This window comes from Ochlerotatus camptorhynchus, unplaced genomic scaffold, assembly GCF_037179485.1.
Source record: "Ochlerotatus camptorhynchus isolate MF236.1 unplaced genomic scaffold, CSIRO-AGI_Acam_v1.1 ptg000045l, whole genome shotgun sequence".
Classification (NCBI taxonomy): Eukaryota; Metazoa; Arthropoda; class Insecta; order Diptera; family Culicidae; genus Ochlerotatus; species Ochlerotatus camptorhynchus.
In genome coordinates this window covers 4,561,327-4,582,146 of record NW_027040536.1, presented here as the reverse complement: position 1 = coordinate 4,582,146, position 20,820 = coordinate 4,561,327, and the positions used below count along the sequence as shown (strand labels likewise).

Below are 20,820 nucleotides of genomic sequence, written 5' to 3'. Positions count from 1 at the left end.
TGAATATTCTTCCTACAAACTTAAAGTGAATCATTGACTACATTGGCTGCTCTCGGAACCACTAGGATACCCCGGGGGAACTTGTAGCAGAGGACAATTGCGTTTTTACTCAAAAACATGCCGTGCAACAGCTCTTTCTTCATGGATTTTTATGAATATCCTTTCTATATACTTAAAATGAAACATTGACCACAATGGTCTTTCCGGAGCCACTGGAATCGCATTTTTGCACAAAACAATGACATTGGGGAGCTCATTCTGGAACCAGCAGATGCCCCAGGATAACATGTAAAAGGAAAATTGTATTTTCGCATCACAATGCCATTCGACAATTCGAACTATCTGATGTCTTGAAATGGACCATTGACTACTAGCAGTGGATGGGGAGGTTAGGTCTTTAAATTCTGGTTGTAGACCAATAAAAGTCTCTCTCTCTCTCTTGTATTCATGTAAGGTGTAGCAAGAGCACAATAACAACTCTTTAATGAACAAAATGACTGTGGACGTCAGCTCTGGAGATGTTCGCCAGCACTTTTGTGCTCGTTAGCGATTGTAAAGCACGGAGGAGGCTCAGTTATGGTATGGGGTGCCATATCATGGCTTTCAGTTGGACCAATCATTGCCATGAAAGGAAAGATCACTGCTAAAGATTATGACCAAGTTTTGGACGGAAGCCCTCCGGAAACCCGGAATAACTCCACATTTGACATGTGGAAGTTTTTGCTCAGGATACTTGATTAGGTGAGTGATTTAACAGACTTTAATATTCGTTTCATGGGTATTAAATGAACGATATAAAAAACGAAAGATTAACATATGACACAAAACGATTAGATGGTCGGAGTGTAAAAGCAGGTAAGTACGGAAAGTACTTAATTCAGATATCCCAAAACTCATTCAAGAGGGATCCCAAGAAAGCTAATAGAGCCATGCGTTTTGCATTGAGCCGATATCGATTCTGTGTGGTTTCACCAGTTTAGGGAATAGCCTCTTTGACGGAACACTTGTTTCCATTCTTGATAAATAGTCTCGAGCAATGCGGTATATATGGGGATATTCACTACGGATTATTTCCCATGCTTGAAAAGTATCGACATAACGTGGGTAATAGTACGTTCAGATTACAGAGTTATAACATGTTGTAGTGCTATCTTGATGGTGGTTTCTGTGTTGCAATTATTTGAAAACCGTTAAAACATGTTATAACTACTCAGTCTGAACAAGGCATAAACAGGCTGATTCAAGAATTTTGACATTTCACATGACGATTCAGTTCTGACATAGCAGAGGACTGATGAACCTGAAATATGTCATAAGAAGTAGTAATCCTATATATCAGGCATAACATTTGATAACGGCACAAAAGCATTTGTAAACAAACTTTCTAAGGCCCTTTACACGCAAACCAAAGTACGCCCACGCAAACCGACAACATCATCGGATAGAGGCAACTATCACCTTTCCGAAAGTGGTATTGGTTTGCGTGGGCGTACTTTGGTTCGCGTGTAAAGGGCCTTAGAAAGTTTGTTTACAAATGCTTTTGTGCCGTTATTAAATGTTATGCCTGATATAGAGATTCGCGGAAGCGGACATTTTGAGCCAATCGAGCAGCAAGAACTGTCATAATGCGAGCCAAACGAGCATTCTGATAAGAAAATATTTAGAGGATTTCTTATTAAGTTGAAAAGTATTGTAATCGGGGTGAAATTAATTCAAACGAAACGTTTATAAATAAACAAAATATAGCATTTAAACGCGTATGTTAACTTAAGAGAGTTTCGAGAATAATTAACAATTATATGATACATTGTGAATGGATATTTTTTATTGATTTTTCAGTTTGGCTAATATAAACAATACTGTACACTGTTTTTTTTTTGAAATATATCTAAATTCTTAGCTAAATACAATTGCGTGTGTATGAAGCGGTACTGGCAGAAGCATTAAGTTTTAACTAGATATCTCCAAATAACTACCACTGTAACATACACTACACAAACGCATATAATCCACTAGGGAAAATCCGATGGTATTCCGCAAAACACTGGTAATTTTTTGCGATGTTCAGCGTTGTTCGGAAACCGGAAAAGTCTCACATTGTTACACTTCGTTACACTTCCATGACTGCGGTCAAGGCAAAACTTTTTCAAAAATTGTAACGTAACAACGTTAACAAACTAACTCGTATCGTATACAACATTGAAGTCACGCACAAAGCTGGAACAATTTTCTCCACGGCAAGTGTTGGCAGCTTGTGTAAACATAACAAATCACGTTGCCAAATCGTCTCATAATACTTCCGCGAATCTCCACATATAGGATTACAAATAAGAAGTGAATGTTTCTACTGAACTGTAACATTGGTTGTTTGCAAAATCCATGTTCAAAGCAAGTGATGTGCAAAGGTGAAGACAAAAAATATAAAAAAAACAAAAAATTGGATCCAAACAAAAATTGAATGAAAAGTATCGTTCCAATCGATTTTTGTCGTTTTTGAGATCGATTAAAAAATCGATTAATCGAACCAAAAAAATCGATCTTTTGTGTTTCGATCCAAGATCGCACATTGCTAGCTGGCAGGCACGATAAGAACTATAGCCTTCGCGTAGACGGATCCTCCGGGCGGTGCTTTTGTTGGAGCTACGTATTTTACGGCAATGTCACCATGAGAGAGTCCTGGGTTTGCTTTAATTGTTCTCAATACCTTCCAATGCAGTTGCCGATCGTAAGTTCCGCTACGTCGCTTACTGTGATCCTTCCAAACAATAGTTTTCCTCCCACGGAAACATTTGAGAACACTGCAAACGGTAGATTTAGCCGAATTCCATGATTTCGCAATTTTGGAACCTGACCACATTGGACTTTCAACGTGGTTGTCTAATTTTTTTTGTCGGATTTCATCTGCCACAACTCTTTTAAATCTTAATGAACCGTAACAAAACTTTTACCACTGAAGGAGGAGAGCTTACCAAACAATCTGCTGTCAAAACATTCGAGTATCGACCACTAAGACCACTATAAAAAAAAGCAGTGCGTCTAGATTTTAAATTAATCTAGCTTTACCATTTAGTTTATGATATTTTTTTGTTTCCTTTGGTTTGTTTTCCGTCGATCTTGTTTACCGTGCTGAGCACCAATGCTACCGACGCCAGGAAGGCAGCTCCCACACTTGAACCCTACCTATCGACCCATCAACTCATGAACCAACGGCTTTACTTCCCTTCCAAAGGAAGGCGTGATCAGAGATGTTATGCCTCAGAACATCCCGGCAGCGCCGACTGGGATTGAACCCAGACCTGCTGGGGTGAGAGGTAATAACGCTTACCACTACCCCACCGGCGCCGTTTAGTTTATGATCTAAAATCATGTGTTTTTAAAAAATTGTTCTGGATAATATAACAATACGATTCGTGGGCATTCAATTGTATTGAACAGGTTCAGGCAAAAATTCAGAGATCGAAATTTTCGCCTACTTGAGAAGAGAAACGTAATTTTTTACCTGCTAGGAGAAATAGATGAGAATGTGAGAAGCGAGAGAATATTATAGGCTCACAGCAGTTTTCGCGAGAAAAGCAACAGCGATTTATTTTTTTCGGAGAGCATAAGCGGCAGATAAATCGTTTCTTTTTCAGTGAATTCTTGATGCCGATAATGATTTTTCACTTCTTTCATACCTACACCTGAAAATTCACTTTCCGCAAGCCAACGACGATCCGAAATTAAGAACCAAAACAAAAGTTAGGGAACATCCATAAGTTACGTAGAATCTGAGGAGTAATGGAGAGGGGGTTTCAACATTTGTAACGGACCATGCATAAGGTATAGAAAAAACGCCACGAAGGGGGAGGGGAAGGTCTAAAATTGGTAAGAAAATTGCATCGTCATTTATGGATGACCCTTATGATATGACAGAAGGTATAAAATGGAAATTAAAAAAAAATCTGCTGGACTGGTTCTAATATCTAATAAAAATAAATATTTAATAAAAAATAAACAAACAATGTTTTTCTTTATTTATTTTAGGTACAGATGCTAAAAAAATTAAACCCCAAATGTCTTGCCCGAAATCTTTCAATAGTATGTATTTTTTTAGATATTTGGGTTTTAATATTTTTGTGGAATTATTCTTGAAATTACATAAAATATTTGTTTGTATATTTTTCCCACACAACATTATTTTTCACAACAATTTTGTCTCATACGGGCCTCCCTTAGCTCAGTCGGTAAAGGCGCAGCTACAAAGCAAGACCATGCTGGAGGTGGCTGGGTTCGATTCCCGGTCCGGTCTAGGAATATTTCGGGTTGGAAAATTTCTCGACGTCCCTGGGCATAGAAGTATGATTGGACTTGCACACTGGACACAATTATACCAATGCAAAAATGGTACAGGCATCGAAAGCTCTCAATTAATAACTGTGGAAGTGCATCTAGAACACTAAGTTGAGAGCACGCAATAAGCTAATATGCGATATGCAATAAGCTTGAAATGCGAAGAAGGAGAAGAAGAAGAAGAAGTCATTTCGATCAGAAGTGCCTTTTCAGAGCTACATTTTTTTTTATAAATTTCGAAGACGCAATTTTAAATTTTTTGAAAGATTCAAATTGTTTGAATTTTAGCAATATGTTTTATTATTTATCCAGGTTGCCTTGGACTTTATAGAATGGACCTAGCTGAATCCATCCGGTAGATTTTTTTCTATCACGTGCAATTGTTGGGAATTAGTTAGTTTTGCCTGCTCCATCATCTTGAATTTATGCACCACCCTTTGAAAATAAGGCTCAAATTTTAAAGAATTGTCGCAGCTCAATCTATTTATTATGGTAGATTTTTTCTAGCTTGCAAAATTGTTGAGAAAACCCAGTTTAAATTTAAAAAATATGTATTTTCATAAAAAAAAATGTTTTGTCTGCTCTGCCATCCTCCATGTATGTTTCCCACTTTAAAAGTTATACAGTTATACAGAATGAAACAAGCTGAATCCATATATGAAGATATATGTTTTCTATCACGCACAATTGCTGAGAAAACCGAATTAAAATCCACAAACGTACGTTTTTACAAGGAAATTGCTTTTCTTACTCAGCTATCTTGAATTCTTGCAAGGAATATTAATCCATCTTTGATAGAAAGGTTCCAGTTTTTGTCCAAACTCGTTCGAAAAAGAGTGGCAAAGTACAGGTATCCCAAGGGGTAAGTCATTCAACACATTGTGCCGAAATTAAATTCGAAACAGCTTGAGCACACTCATCGGCACACCTTTGGAATAACTTCGGTACAATCTCATAGGCATTGGATTGTTGTAAATAGAATGGGAGCACTGCTGGACAACTGTCATTGAATTTCTTCACAACATTATGTGCTGTTTGACTGTATATTAAGAAACATCCTCTAATTGAATATACCAGAGGAACTCAGATCAGCAGTTCACTTATAGATTTAAATACAAATGTAAGTTCTAGAGTGAGCTCATGAGAAAGAGGCAGTTATTCAGACCCCATGAGTACCCTTAATTCAAATAATGCTGCAACTCATACAAAACAAATTACAGAAGTCTATTCATCATCCTCTATAGTCGGTCTCCTACAATGTTTCCCACCGGTTCCAACTCTTTCCGGTCGCTGATAGATCGTTGATTATCACATCACGAAAGACTAGGTTTCTAGTGTGCCTTTGAAGGCATAATAAACCACAGGACTTTTATTATCCACAAAATACCAAAATTTCGCACACCCGCCACTTACCGCGTCATCCTCATTTATGCTTGCGACACATTCAAGGTGTCAGAAATACCGGGTTGCCGTGCTGGGTATTTTACAGACAATAAAAGCTTGCCCTATGACCGGCACAATCGGCACACCTGCAGCACACTTGCGGCATACTGACAAAAAATATGGCCCAAGATTGGTGTGCGGAGTGACCTACCCCTTGAGGTATCCCTTAGTATGACGGAAATTAGATCTTAACCCTGATTGAAATAGCCATGAAAAAGAGGTGCCCGCAAAGGACTCCAATGAAAGTGAATAAAAACTATGCATGAGTAAAACCAGCATCCCTTGACAAATATCACGGACCAGTGAACTTCAATTTTATGTGACAACAAAATAACAAACTTGTGCACTCATTCCCATTGACCACTGGGGACCCATATCTGAGTTGATTGCTCGACCCAGTGCAGAAATCGAAACCCAATTTTCCGTTCGAAATATCAGTTTGACAATTGTCCCAATTGCTTTTTCATCCCTTTCATTATCGCTCTGTTTCATCCAAAAGCTCATCTCGTTCCGTTGTTGTCTCAAAGTTTGATTTTCATTCGATTATTTTCGTTATTTGTTTTGTCCAAATGACGCCACACTGACTGCCGGGGCACTCCGCAGTTTCGTTCCGCTTGCCAGTTTTGTTTTTGGCGTTTATTTTCTTTCGATCCGTTCCATTCCTGATGTGCCGTTGCGTGGATGAGCTCAAAGGGAGGTGGAGGGAGGGAGGGGAAATGAGTGGAATTCTGGTGCATTGTTTTCCAACAAATTGGCACTCGACACCTGTCAGTGTAGAGAGAAGGAAACGCTTCGAATACGTGTCAGTGGCGTTCGTTCGATTGAACCTCCCGCACCGAACCCAAATACCTCGTGAACCGGAAACACAATGAACAGCGCCCTAATAAAAAATAACCATAAACGAACGATAACCCAAATCATTGAACTATTCCATAAATGGTTTGGATGATACCCAGAACACGTCGTTAAGCAAATTAACCATACAATTTTTATTAGGGCGTGCTACAACTGTAGCCATCAGGAAGGTCCGGGTTCCGTTTTGGGCATTTCTCGTTCGCACGAGAGCATCGTAGCATGCCATGCTAGTCGAAGAGGGCTTGAATGCATTCGTAGTAGCACGCGAGCGACAGCTGACCTATCGAGGCATACTTCGATTGACATCTGACCAGGAAACTTTCTCTCAAATTATTTGAGTGTCACGTCTGGTTAAGAGGAAAAGACTAAATGACTAAATTTATTGCAAAATCATGGAATCTTCTTTCAGGATCCATTGAGAATGAGCGAGTCGTAGAATTTATATTCACCAGTTTCCGAGGCAACGTTTAACGGCCTCAGTCATAAAAATCTCGGCAACCAGTTTTACGATGGTGACAATCAACATTGTTCATTTGCTGTTATAACGATGTCACCAACGACGTCGTGGACTCCGGAAGTTAAAGAAACTCGTCGCTTCTGGTTAACCCGCGTCAACGTCCAATAAGCAACTCGCCCGTAGCCAACTTGGACGATGGACCTGGCGCGCGCGGTCGCTTCAATGGTAATCTCCACGCAAATAAATCAGCTGAACTCTGCATCGAAAGAAATGCTACACGGGGTGAAATGCATTGAATGTCAACCTTCGGCTCGGGATGGATGATGTCTTCATGTTCATAAATTGCGTTGTATTGCGTATGGGATGAGATGAATGTGCAGTAGGAAAACTGTTCATTTCCTGCATCCGAACAGCCTTGGACAGAAACGCAGGGATGTACGTAGAGGTAGGAAGACGAGAAGCTTTCAGAAATAGAGTGAAGAGATGCTACTTGTTCGGAAACTAAGGCCGATGGTGCGACAAACGTTGTTCGTCGTTTAGCTCAAACTTGTAGGTTGCAATTTTAAGACCTGCTTGAATATTTATGGAATGCATCCGAGAAGAACGCGTTCGGCACAACAGCCTTTGTGCCAATAGAGGTAGACCAGGCCGAGTTCAGTATGCAAGTATAAAATCGAATCTGTATGCAAATTCAAACTGCAAAAAGCTCGCTCGGAAATTTATTGCAAATAATACTCTCCCCATATTTCGCCGAAGCCACTTGCTCAAAAGGCAGTTTGCTGGTACCTTCTCAACTAGGTAGGTATAAGCAACAAACGAATGCATTCGAAGGATATGGCGGTGGAAATAAATTTTGTATTAGCGTTAGAGAACATGATAGGCTGCTAGTCGACGACCAATGCACACGGTTTGGTGGCGAGAGAGGTAGCCAGGAGCAGGACCAATCCGAAGTCGTTTGAGGAACATGTGCTGCGGTTGATGTTGCAATCTATCGCGCTACACCCGAGCCGAACCCGACTCTAATGCCCATGGTTTAGCGATGATTGATTCGCGACAACAGTCACTCAATTAGCCACTATTTGTAGGCGATTAATTCAAGTCGCCTTAAATGGTTTGTTGTCGATGAGGGGATTTCAGGTTGCATCACAGCTATGTTGCTTGTTGGGAATGTTGCATATGCATTATGTATCACTTTGCAATATTGTACTGGTGGACCATTCTATGGCGGGAAAGTTTATAATTTCCTTGAATTCCCTTTTACTTACGAGAATCTATTAATGGTTAACACTATTTTATTAAATCATCTCTGAAATTGATATTTTGGGTCCCTTTATACATATGCTACACTCATACACTCCGTTATCCTAAGCACTCCTTCTTGAGTATATTCTCCTCCTCTTATCGTAGTATTATAAAACAAACTTTTCACATGTTCTTTGAGCAATAATTAAAAAAATATATATATAGGGGAAATGGCTCTAATATTGGCCTATGGATCTAAGATTGGGCCCATCGCTAGAAATCTGCAATTTATCAATTTTATCTACATAAACGCGTCATTGGGACGGTACTAATGTATATTTTTGTTCACTATTGAAAATTTAGTCGATTGTTGAATTTATGTATGGGCCCAAATTAGGGACATTTAGGCCGACATTACATCATCTTATTATTTTCTCTCTTAGCTCAGTCGGTGAAGGAGCAGCTATAGAGCGGCTAAATTCGATTCCGAGTTCGGTCTAGGCATTTTTCGGGTTGGAAATCTCCTCTAAAATTCACACATACACCTCTGAGGAACGCCTCGTCGCAATGCAAATGCAATGATGGTAGGTAACTGGAAGTCAAACAAAATTCCAGAAAATAAAGAAAGAAGCTCTTCTGGGGTAAAGTTTGAAGAAAAGTCCGGAAAGCATTCGGGGAACTTCCAAGAAAAATATTGAGAAACTTCTTGTGAAAATTTAAAGCAACTTTCTTGATAAAAATCAAATCACATTTCCAGAGGAAACGATAAAGGCTTCAGAAATCGAAAGAAAATTCCAGTGATAGCGAATTCCACGGGAAGCTAGAAGAAGTTAGGGTCCAGGTGTGGGAGCTGCCTCCCTGGCGTCGATAGCATTTGCACTCAGCACGGAAAACAAGATCGACGGCAAACAAATCAAGGAAAAAAAGTACAATCATACTCTATCTACACCCAGGGAAGCCGAGAAATTTTCCAACCCCAAAAATTCCTAGACCTTACCGGGAAACGAACTCCAACTTGGTCTTGCTTTACAGCTGCGCATTTCCCGACTGCGCACAGGGAGGCCCCAATATAACATGGATGGGTTGCTCTAAATTACGTTGCATTAGAAATGTTTGTTCAACTATGGCTATTACCACACAAAATTTTGTTTGTAACATCCTTGGCTATCATTTGGAGGGTGAGCCTCCAGCTTTCCAGAAAAAAGTGTTATCTTGGTCCACCCTACTGTGCAGTGAGGTATTGAGCTTTTACTGCCCACGGAGAAATTTCACACCCACTGCTCGCCCAAGATAATCTTGACTCATTTCGATCACCATTTACAATTTTCCACGGAAAGTAAAAGTCACCTTAAACCATCATCTGGAGTGAAAACCAGTTTTAATATCTGAGCCAGTGGCGCTAGTCGATTCGATGGAGCATGGTGAGAAAGCGCAACCTCGTAGATTATCGCTCACCAGCTCGGAGCAGGGAGAGCAAGAGCACGATGGAGATCCGAGCCAGGAAGAAGCGATTAAATTTTCAGCTTAATTAGCCGGTGGCGCTATAGCGAAAAGGGTTCCTAGATAATGTTCCTCATTAGACAATTTCGCAACTATAAAGCTCGCCTGCGATTGGCCGCCAATCGTCGAGTTGTTGATGTTGTAAGCCATACCAATTAAGTGCCTGTAGATAGTTTCTTACGCGTCGTTGCTGGTTCGATTGGGTTTCTGCCGAAGATGCTCCAGGGAGATGGGAATGGAATGAGATGGAGTCGAGACTAATGATGAGCGATTAAAGAACTAACCATTAGCGGACGATGTTGGCTAATCGGGTGCGGTTCAAGCTTTTTAATGATGACAATTATGTGACAATTTAAATGGCACTCTTTAATAACACCGTACCGTAATTCTTTCTCGGTGTGACGTGAGTTTTGTTCTGACAAAGCTTGGTTTGAGTAGGTTGTGAATTCCGCTCTTTCGCAGCTCGTCAAAGCAAGCGTGATATTACCTTACACATTTTTACAGCTCTTCATAAACAAACCCACGACCAGTCAGTGACAACTTGGATCTGTTGTTTTCATATCGTCGTGTCCGTGCATAAGAACGGTGACTCACTTTCGTTACGGATTGCAATTATGACAGTCATGAGATCCTCATATGCGTTCAAGGGTGGAAAAGATTAATATTGCTTATAATATCCGGATGCATTGGGACATAAACAATTCAACGGTGTACGGTTTTCCCACAATCTCGGTGCAAATATTTCTACCGTAGAGAATTGCGACTTGCACTTTCTGTGCCCTTGTGTGCTAATGACGTTCATTTATCACCGTGAGGAGGGTGGACAAAGAGCGCTCAATTTCTTCCCCTTTAACGACAGTTGCGATTAAGTAAAAGTTTTTCAGCAAACCTAACAGCTACTTGCTCGTGCCTAAGTCTGTAAAACGGGATGAAGCCAACCTGCCTACTCCGGTTCCAACAATCCAGTGCGATATACATATCTAGTCGTAATCGGTGAGCCTCCATCAATCACCACCGCCGACCAGGTTGACAGAGGAGATAAATCTAATGTTTATATGCGCATTTCTAATGGCTCACAACGACGGCTGAGTGGATTCACCGAACCTGGATGCATATTCACATATCCTCTATTTATGCTGGCAATTGTCCTCCTATGTAAAAGCAGTGCAGCTCACACAAGTGCATTGATCGCTGATTTATGGGGCACTATCGTAGATTTGTTTGATAAAACATTTTATGCACCATAATTTTTTTTTTTCAACAGGGGAAAACTGAATGAATAACGAAGCATTAACAAACAATGTTGCTCCAGGCAAAAGACATCGCAGCAGGCCATTAGCTATGCTCCCATCCCCTCAATCCTCTGAATCAAGGTTGCTGTCATCGGAAAGATTCACAGCTCTGCTAGTAGAATTTAATTTTCATGGATTACTGCAATCCACCCTGTCCAATGGATGGACCCCGCCACACAGCATCGCTAGATGGCAATCCAAGAATTTTTAAATTGATCCACATCGATTACGGTTCTCAACGAATGCCAGTCTCGTTGTCCCAGGCAGAAAACGGTCGTCTGTCGGCTGTTCGATCAGCTATCTCTCATACAGCTTCCCGTGTTGACCATCAGGTAGCACTGAAAAGTCATAAATCATTCCAACAGTGCTTCGGCGGCGAGCAAAAATGCATCCGCATGCTTACCAGTTCATTGAAGTTTTCTGTCTTGGCTTAGGTCAGACTCTGCAGCCAATCATCCGTCAGCAGAGTCGCAAGGTTCTGAGAAAATTTCGCACAAAAGGCAAAGCGTCAATAAAAACGAACATTTAATTTAATCAGCATCCTTGAGATTAGCTCCGTAGAGAGGTTCACCACACCTTGGGTTGGCTCTGAAAAGAGACTCAATTGAGCACCGGTTTCGAATGGTCTTGCTGTCGCAATCACATGCATGTTCCACGTTTGAGCGCACATTCCTCGTTTGAAGTAATTTGATCAAGATTAGTATTATTATCGGTGATTATTGCTGCAAATATGACTCGACCTTTATAACAGTCGCGAGAAGCAATACATGTGTTAAAATAATCTGACAGGAGAGCTATGACAACAGGTAATTGATGTGATGAACTTTGTGGTATGCTGAGAAATGGATGGTTCCTTAGCAATGCAAAAGCGTATTAGTGATTAAATTTATAAGCATCGCAATAAAAATGCACGAACTGAAATAGTGAATATATAGCCGTATCAATATACCTGTTGGTAAATTGTGACATGGCAGTGGATACCTGCTGATTTTAGTACCTATTGATTTGTATATAACTCGTAGATAAAAGATGGATTCTTCAGTGCACACTACGAAAATGTCATGTAAACTTCGGTTCCCTGAGACCGACACATGTAAGCGGCCTTTTTGATATAAGAATTAGTTAAAAGAAACGAGAAAATAAACTCAATCAAACGTTCTCTTCGTCGACTTGCGTATGTTTTGGTTTGAGAACACTTAATTTTATATGAAACGATGGATTACGTTCCATGATTTACGTCCTATATGGATTACGTCTCGTGTAAAAGTAGTTATTTCTAAGTGTGTGGTGTTGAGAACTTAGCACTGATGAAACCAAGTAGTAGACAAAATACGCGCATCTTTAAAAAGATAAGCAATTATAACGGAATTAAAAGAAAATAAACCAACAAACTCAAAGCTCTTCATAACTTTTTTGTAAAATTTTGCACTGAAAACGATGTTTTAGACTGAAAAATATTCATTAAACATTGGAAAGGGTTATTTTTGTTATTCAGGTTTAAACATTGTTTTGGCATTTTTACCCATTTTTTTTTAATATTTTACAGTGTATATTTTTTCTGACAAGGAATTATTTTTTCCTTTAACTTTGCCTCAGACGTCGCTTTGATGGGAAGTGCTGTTTTTGAGTTATAATCAGCACCAAATATCCGGTGTGGTATACACAAGAAATCAGATAAATTAAAAACAGGAAGCAAAAGCACACAAGTCGTATAAAAAGTTTAAAACTCCACAAAATTTAGAAAAATACGTTGATATTTGCAAAGCACTTGAGGCAATAATTTCGTCTGCATATGAGAATTACAATTCAAGAGTAGAAAACAATATAAAATCTGATCCCAAAACGCTTTTAACTTCGCGAACGAAAAAATGAAGTCATGTACATTCCCATCATGCAATGCTCTCGATTTGAACTATTTTTCTTACCTACATGAAGGGGAAAATGACGTATCAGTTAATAATATCACTGTTCAAGAAATTTTTATGACTCTTGAAAGTCTCGATGCCGGAAAAGGACCTGATCCTGATGAAATACCTCGATTTTTATTGAAAAAATAGCAACTAGTTTTGTCAAACAGGTGATTTTCCAAAAAAAAAAAATCACAGGAAATCATTTTTAGTCCCAATATTTAAATCTGGATAACGGTTAGCCATTAAAAACTATAGAAGTATTGCAATTATGTCATGCATTCCTAAAATGTTTGAAGCAATTGTTGACCAGAAAATATTTAACCAGGTTAAGCATCGCATTTCAAATCATCAACATGGTTTTTATAAAGGTCGGTCAACTAATCTTTTGGAATTTGTAAACTTGTTGCATACGATTTACGCTTATATGGGAAAGCTTGGGTCGGATCGGCCAGCAAAAAAATTACATAATCAAACCAGGCAAGTTTTTATTTTAGTATATTCTGCCACATGCTTCTCTCCTAATTGCCCTATCCTTGCTTCTTTTTATCACGCTTTTGCGCCCCCATCTTGACCTACTGTTCTTTCCAAATGAACATGATTTTCTTCAGGAGTACCGACCGGGTGGACGCGAATCGCGGATCCACTTCTGTTATCGATGCGCCTACACAACACAGCTCTACACTTCACGCCGATGTCCGTTCGCTGCCTGGGGTACGCTTCGTGGCCGTCACACGTCTCACTTCCGTTGTGAGTAGCCGTTTTGGGCATCCAACTAGGACGAGATCTCCTCGATACGAACGGTGCGGGTGAAAGCGAGTGCAACCAGTGTGTGCCTAAGGCTTCGACTCCGCTGAAGCAGGCCGGTAAAACTATCGGGATTGTGCTCACCGAGTTTCTGTCGGTCCTACTAGGAACGTCGATCGCGTGGAATGCAGGACGAATGGCCGTCTCCCGATGCGCTGCGTGTCACCTCCGTAGACTTCAGCTCTCACCAGTGGATTCTCTCGGCAGCTACGAAACCACGTCCGCAACAGAATGGTCTACTGCCACTGGATGAACTCGTTGCGTGCTCGGCCCTCCTACGGTCTTCTTCTACTCTGAGGCGCATTGCCAATTAGCTCCAGTTTGGCGACCATCGTATGTGATGACTTTCTTCTTTTTGAAGGCTTTGTCTGTTCACGCAGTGACTTGCTCTGGTGCTGCCAAGGTCGAATCTTGACATGTAGACCAATCGGTTATTCCACTGGTATGCATATCTGATTGACGAATGCGAATCCCTCCGTACTTGGCTCCCAGTAATCGTGATCGTCGAGGTTTGGTCCGTTTGTTCCCCGTGCGTGAATGAGTGCAGCCTGTGTGGTACAATACTATACCAAAGGGCTATTTTATTAGTTGGCGTTTGTTCTCGTGCGCTGGACTGTACCCACCTTTTACTAGCCGTGACGGTCCGAAGGCTTCCTGCAAATGTCCACGACGCTTTGCCACTTTCGTCAATTTTTCGTAAGATGGCTTTATCGACGGTTCCGTGTCCAACTTACAACGATGAAACTTCAAAGTTACAGCATTAGATGGTTCCATTTCTTCATTTCGAACGAAATCTAGAACCTTCCTCTTGATGGAGCCCATCAGCGCCCACACAGTGGAAACGGACACGGAATCAGCGCATTTCTTCCATTTTTGCCCGCATTTGCTGGATGTCCTTGACTGCCCCACCGCTTCGTCGAAGTCGCTGCTTTGCAATTGCCCAGTATTTTTCGATTGGTCGAAATTCCAGGCAATTCCGAGGATTCATTAGCTTGTGGACAAAATCGATCATGTTGGCAGCCTACCACTCCAGAACCACCTTGAAGTAGTGGCAGCCGACCAAATTTGGCCAAAAAATGACTTTGCCCCTATGCTTGCGGATGAACGGCAATACACGCTTTCTCAGGCATTCTTCGATGTAAACTTGGGATGCCATTGTCGAGGATGTGTTTTCAGGCCACAACTGCAAATCGCTTGCCAAATCTTGGCCTTCTTCGGGAACTTGTCGGCAAATACGAACTTGAATCTTCCCGGCACATCGTTCAGTCGTAATGTAAACCGAGTTTCGTCATCGATCAAAGTGCAGCGTAAAAACACGGTCGTACAAGAGCCTTGCTCGCTTTTTGGCCACGGAATTCTGCTTCATGTGCCGGTTCGGATGTTTACTGGCTTTGTACGACTTGTACCCTTCCCTGGCAAGGATGTTCTGCACTGTTTGAAAGTTGGCGTTGTACCTTCTGGCCACATCTCGGATCGAAAGACCGGGGATGGTTTTAAGGCACCTCAACACCTTGCTGCGCAGCTGACGATCCTTGTTTCCAGTTTTTTCGTAGATCCGCTGATTCCTTTCCACACTCAGGGTTTCCTTGTAGGTTTTGAGCACTCGACAGACTGTTGTTTTTGGCATCCTCAGCACATTAGTCAGCTTGGAACCGTACCACTCCGGATTCTCCAGGTGTTTGTGCACAATATTTTTTCTTCTTTCGAGTTCCATTTGACGTTAATTCTTAACGCGAACGACTACTTTGATCAAACTTGCCCCAGTTGTTCTCTATAGAAGTATAAACAAACCACTGTCAAAGATTGTCGATTCTCAACACTAGAGGCGTGTTAGCGGCGTGCAAGGGGCATTGATTATGCGTGCCACAGTTGGCGGTACTACCAACTAAGAAACATTTAAATTTACCGTTAAAAGCGATTTCGATGATGCTCTTATTATGTCTGCATGTCTGTCATCATATCTTCACTATTTCTCAGGCACTTTTGATCTAACTGCAATCACTCTCTCATACACGAAATGTGCTGCGACCAAATTGGCACAACGACATTTACATCTAGCCTTGTCGAAATAAAAGAGCACTCATAACGAATCCATTTTGTTTCCCTTCATGCCGAAGTGAATTCAATGGCGTTTAATGTATTGTGAGGGAATTGAAACTCGTATGACGGAATTGAAGTAAAGAAGCGATATTAGATTTTTATCAATATCTCAACAATTTGTTACTCTTTATCAAATATAACGGTACGAATGGAAAGGTAAATAAATTTAGAAGTCTTTTTACCCTTTTTACAAAGAAGGGTATAGATATCACTTGAAAAACCGACTATCGATCCGAGGCCCGGAGGGCCGAGTGTCATATACCATTCGACTCAGCTCGACGAGATCGGAACATGTCTGTGTGTGTGTGTGTGTGTGTGTACGTGTGTATGTGTGTATGTGTGTGTGTATGTAACGAAATGAATGCGCTCACGTTTCTCAGCAACCGCTCAACCGATTTGGACAAACTCGGCGCCAAATGATAGGTCTTAGGGTCCCATTGAACGCTATAGAACGGTTTTTTAATCGGTGAACCGGTTCCGGAGATATGGCCGGAATAAGATCAGGTGAATATGGGCCTTCACGCTGGATTTAACGGAAAACGTATTAAAACCATCATGCGACACATCACATTACTACAGAATTCAAAAATAAGATCAATGCAAGTCGTGTTAAGTGTTCCAGACCACATTGGACACACTTGGACATGTTCCGGGTACCCCGGGGAAGTTGCTTGAATATGAATTGAATTAAAACCCATTAAATCACATTAAAATACGATGATAAGGTGATTGGTAGCCTCACCAAATAGACTACACCCGGATATATTCCGGGTACCCCCAGGCAGTGGCGTAGCGTCACTGGATGACACGGGGGTGGGGGGCTTGGTAACTGATAATGACAATAAAATAAATAAACTTGAATAAGTAAGAAGGGTCTGATCACATCATAGATGGATAAATTCGGGTTTTTTTATGGAAACATTCCATTAGTTATTTAATTTATTTTTGATCATTCATTTTTTTAAATGCATACAATTAAACCTATAAACAGTATCCTATTTTATATTCGGGTAGCTTTTATAGGGCATGTAAAACAAATGTCTATGAAAATATGTATTTTTGTGAACTTTAACCCGGTTTTCTCAACAATTGAGCCTGATAGAAAATTACCTTTACGAATAGAGCTTATTCTATAAAATCCAAGCCTAACAAATTTAAAAAAAATCTAGTATCGTAAATTTTCAAAAAATTTAATTAGGAGTTGAAATGACGGCTGAATATCGGCAATGTCAAACGATGCTCTGAATCATACAAACAATGAGCACCCATTGCCTTCATTTACCCCTCTGCCGAACCCATCATTTTTTTCTATTTATTTATCAACCAACGTAGACTAGTACAACTAATACAGTTTTGTTTTCTTAAATATATATTTATTTAAAAAAAAGTAGTGTCAGCTTTCTTGTCTTTTCTTTTATGAGTTGTTGTTTCTTATGGAATAAAAATATTGCTTTAGTTTATGCCGAGACATTGTAAAGTTAATGGTTTCGCAGTGTTTATTGTAAGAGGCCATCATGCGGTTTAATGGCCCATATTTTGCATAATTTGTGCGATGATGTTTTATGGCAAATAAATTTCGATTTCGGAGTTGCCGAGTGGGTGCATGGAAATTTAATTTTGATAAAAGTTCTGTTGAGTCAATTCGCTGCGAAACGATATCATTTACAAAAGAAACCATTGCATATTCACGACGCTCTTTTAATGTTTGTATGTTTATAAGCATGCAGCGTGCTTCATATGATGGAAGAGGAAATGATGTCCAACCTAATTTACGAAGAGCGTATAATAGAAATTGTTTTTGTACTGATTCTAATCTTTCTTCGTGCGTGATTGAAAATGGAGACCATACAATGCTGCAATATTCCAGTATTGACCTCACATAGGCAATATATAGTGTTTTAATTGTGTAAGGGTCCTGAAAGTTATAGCAAAAGCGCTTGATAAAGCCTAGCATGTTATTTGCCCTGTGAATAATTGTATTGTAATGGTCTATGAAAGTTAGCTTAGAGTCTAAGATAATTTCTAAATCCCTAACTCTTTCACATTTGTCTACAGTTTGATTTGCTAATGCAATTGAAATGTTTGAAGTTGTTCTTTTTCTACTAAATGATATTAAGTTACATTTTTTTACATTCAATTCTAGTAGACTTTTTTTGCACCATATGTAGAATATATGTATTTCATTCCGGAATATATTGATGTCTTCTTCATTTCTTATTTCCAAAAAGAGCTTCATGTCGTCGGCATAAATAAGCAATTTAAGTTTTTTGAGAATGTAAGATATGTCGTTTACGTATAGAATAAAAAGGAGAGGTCCCAAATGAGAGCCTTGGGGGACGCCTGAAGTGACTTGAATTGGACTCGATTTCTTTCCGTTGAATTTAATTATTTGTTGGCGGTTAGTTAAAAATGATTCAAGCCATTTCAGGAGCCCTGACTTAATTCCAATTTTTTGCAGTTTAAAGAGTAACATTGGTATGTCAATGCGGTCAAATGCCTTGCTAAAGTCTGTATAGAGAGCTTCTACGTGGTTTCCATTATCCATTGCATTCAATGAATAGTCTATAAATTCAAGTAAGTTGGTCGAGGTCGAACGACCCTTGAAAAAGCCGTGTTGCATGTCAGTAATTCTATTTTTGATTTGGAGAAATAATTTTTCGTTGATAATTGACTCGAAAAGCTTAGGAATGCAAGAGATAATGGCTATACCACGATAATTACGTACGTCAGATTTTCGACCAGATTTAAAGATAGGTACTAGAAATGAGCTTTTCCAAATTTTAGGGAAGGTTCCGGATTTCAGGGACATATTAAAAAGCCAAAACAATGGAGCAGTGAGTTCCATTGCTAGACATTTAATAAATACTGGAGGAATTCCGTCAGGTCCAGGACCTTTTGAGGCATCTAATTTTTTTAAAGCCTGCAAAATGTCCTGCACTTGAAGTTGATTGAGGCCAATGTCCCTTGAAAATTCTGGATAAAATGCAAAATAATCGCGGTCACGATCTTCTTCAGAAAATGTCGTATAAATTTCTTGAAAATTTTTGCGAATAGATTACAGTTTTTTTTCCGAACTATCACCGACATTTTCGTCTAGATGCTATTGAAGGAAAATTGTCAGATTTTAATTTCGTTTTTACGTAATTAAAGAAGTTCTTCGGACAGGACTTTATTTCACGTTCAGTTTTTGCATTATATTCTTCAAATGCAGTACTGATAGCTAAATTCAGTTGATCGCATAGATCCAAATAAATTAATAAATTATTACTACTATTGTGTTTTTTATAAATTTTATGTGCTTTTTGCTTCCGATTTTTCAAGTTTTTTATTTGTCTGTTAAACCAGACTGGATTTTGTGTGTTTCTGTTACGTCTTTTTTTCTTCAAAGGTATTTCTTCCGAAATTATTTCTGTTAAAATTTTGTAGAACACGTCCATACCAATTGCGACATATACGCATATTACGCTATGATATTCTCTTAAAGGCTCTTTAATAAAGAAAACTAACCAACTAACTAACTAACTAACTAACTGACTAACTACATTGCAAAAAATATTTTTACATCACATCAAAGTGGATGCATTTAAATCGTGTCGAAAATATGGTTTATTTTACTTGCCAAAAAAGGACAAAAATATCATTAATACAGTGCATGAACTAACATTACGCTGCTTTTACTGCATTTGTGTATTGTTGTGGCCATATAAATTACATGAGATTTTCGACATGATTGAAGTGCATCCTCTTCGATGTAATATTAAAATAATTTTTTTAATGTGTACGCTAGGATAATTTGGGGATAAAATAAACATATAATTGATTTGGAAATGTTGATTGAATTGAGCAACAAAAACAATATACAAGTGGTCCTAATGCGATCGTATCTCAGACACAATCCAGAACTCTTTTCCTCCTATCGATGATTGTAATGATTCCTCTCATGCCTAAAAATCACCAAAACAAGATTAGCATAATCTGTTTCTAATTCGAAAACTATCTGAAGCAAATTCAAACCACAGTGTGAACGAATATCTGATTTAAGTTATTTAATCCACCAAGTTTGAATGCTCGGCTAATCTCACCGCATTCACTAATATTTCGTTTCCTGCAGTTTGGCCCCACGCCAAAACGGTTGGCTTCCAGAACCACCGTCGCCATCGAAGAGTTCCGAAAGAGAAAGTTTTCCCTCACATTTCGATTTCGTTTTCCTTCTTCGTTCTTCGGGCAAAAAGTCGAGAAGAAGTTTGGAGAGGTGCTGTTTTCCGTAAGAAGTTTGAAACCTTCTCGAGCGCTTCAGATGGCGATGATGGTGATGGAGAAGAATAAAAGCTGCGGGTAATAAAAAAACATAAAAATCATAAAGAAGAATGAATGAAAGTGTTTCTTGATGACGCTGATTATAGTAATCAGGAAGGATGAAAGAGGAGAATTTCTGTTCCGAGAAATGGAAACTGGAAGATATGCAGATCGGTTGAAGAAAAGAGAACTGGGAATGAGTCAAGAATGTTGGGTGGAGATTTGGATTTGACTCTTGGCGGGTACTTCGGAAGATGGAAGGTGACTTTTTTCATCTTGGGTGTGTGTGAGTAACAAAAGCGAGCAGAAGATGATTTGTAATTTTACGAGTGGTGCCGTTAGAGATCAATGTTCTGTGACATAGAACCGGTTTGGTGAATGCCATGAGGTTTTCACTTTTTGGTTTAAGAACTTTTAAGAATTCCTCCATTGCTCGGAAGATCGATAATAGCTTTTATTCATTGTTACTAAGATTGATGGCAACATTATGTGGTCGGAAAATTATGCTTTTAAACCTAAATAAATCAGTCATTAACATATATCTTATGCTAAGAATACAATCGAATTCATATTATGAAACCATAAAGAAACT

The 20,820-nt window shown here is 39.5% G+C and overlaps 1 pseudogene; it reads left to right on the top strand.

The window, feature by feature from the left end:
• Positions 1–14,146, top strand: part of LOC135714591 (uncharacterized) — a 54,915-nt pseudogene extending 40,769 nt beyond the window's left edge.
• The last annotated feature ends 6,674 nt before the right edge of the window (positions 14,147–20,820 follow it).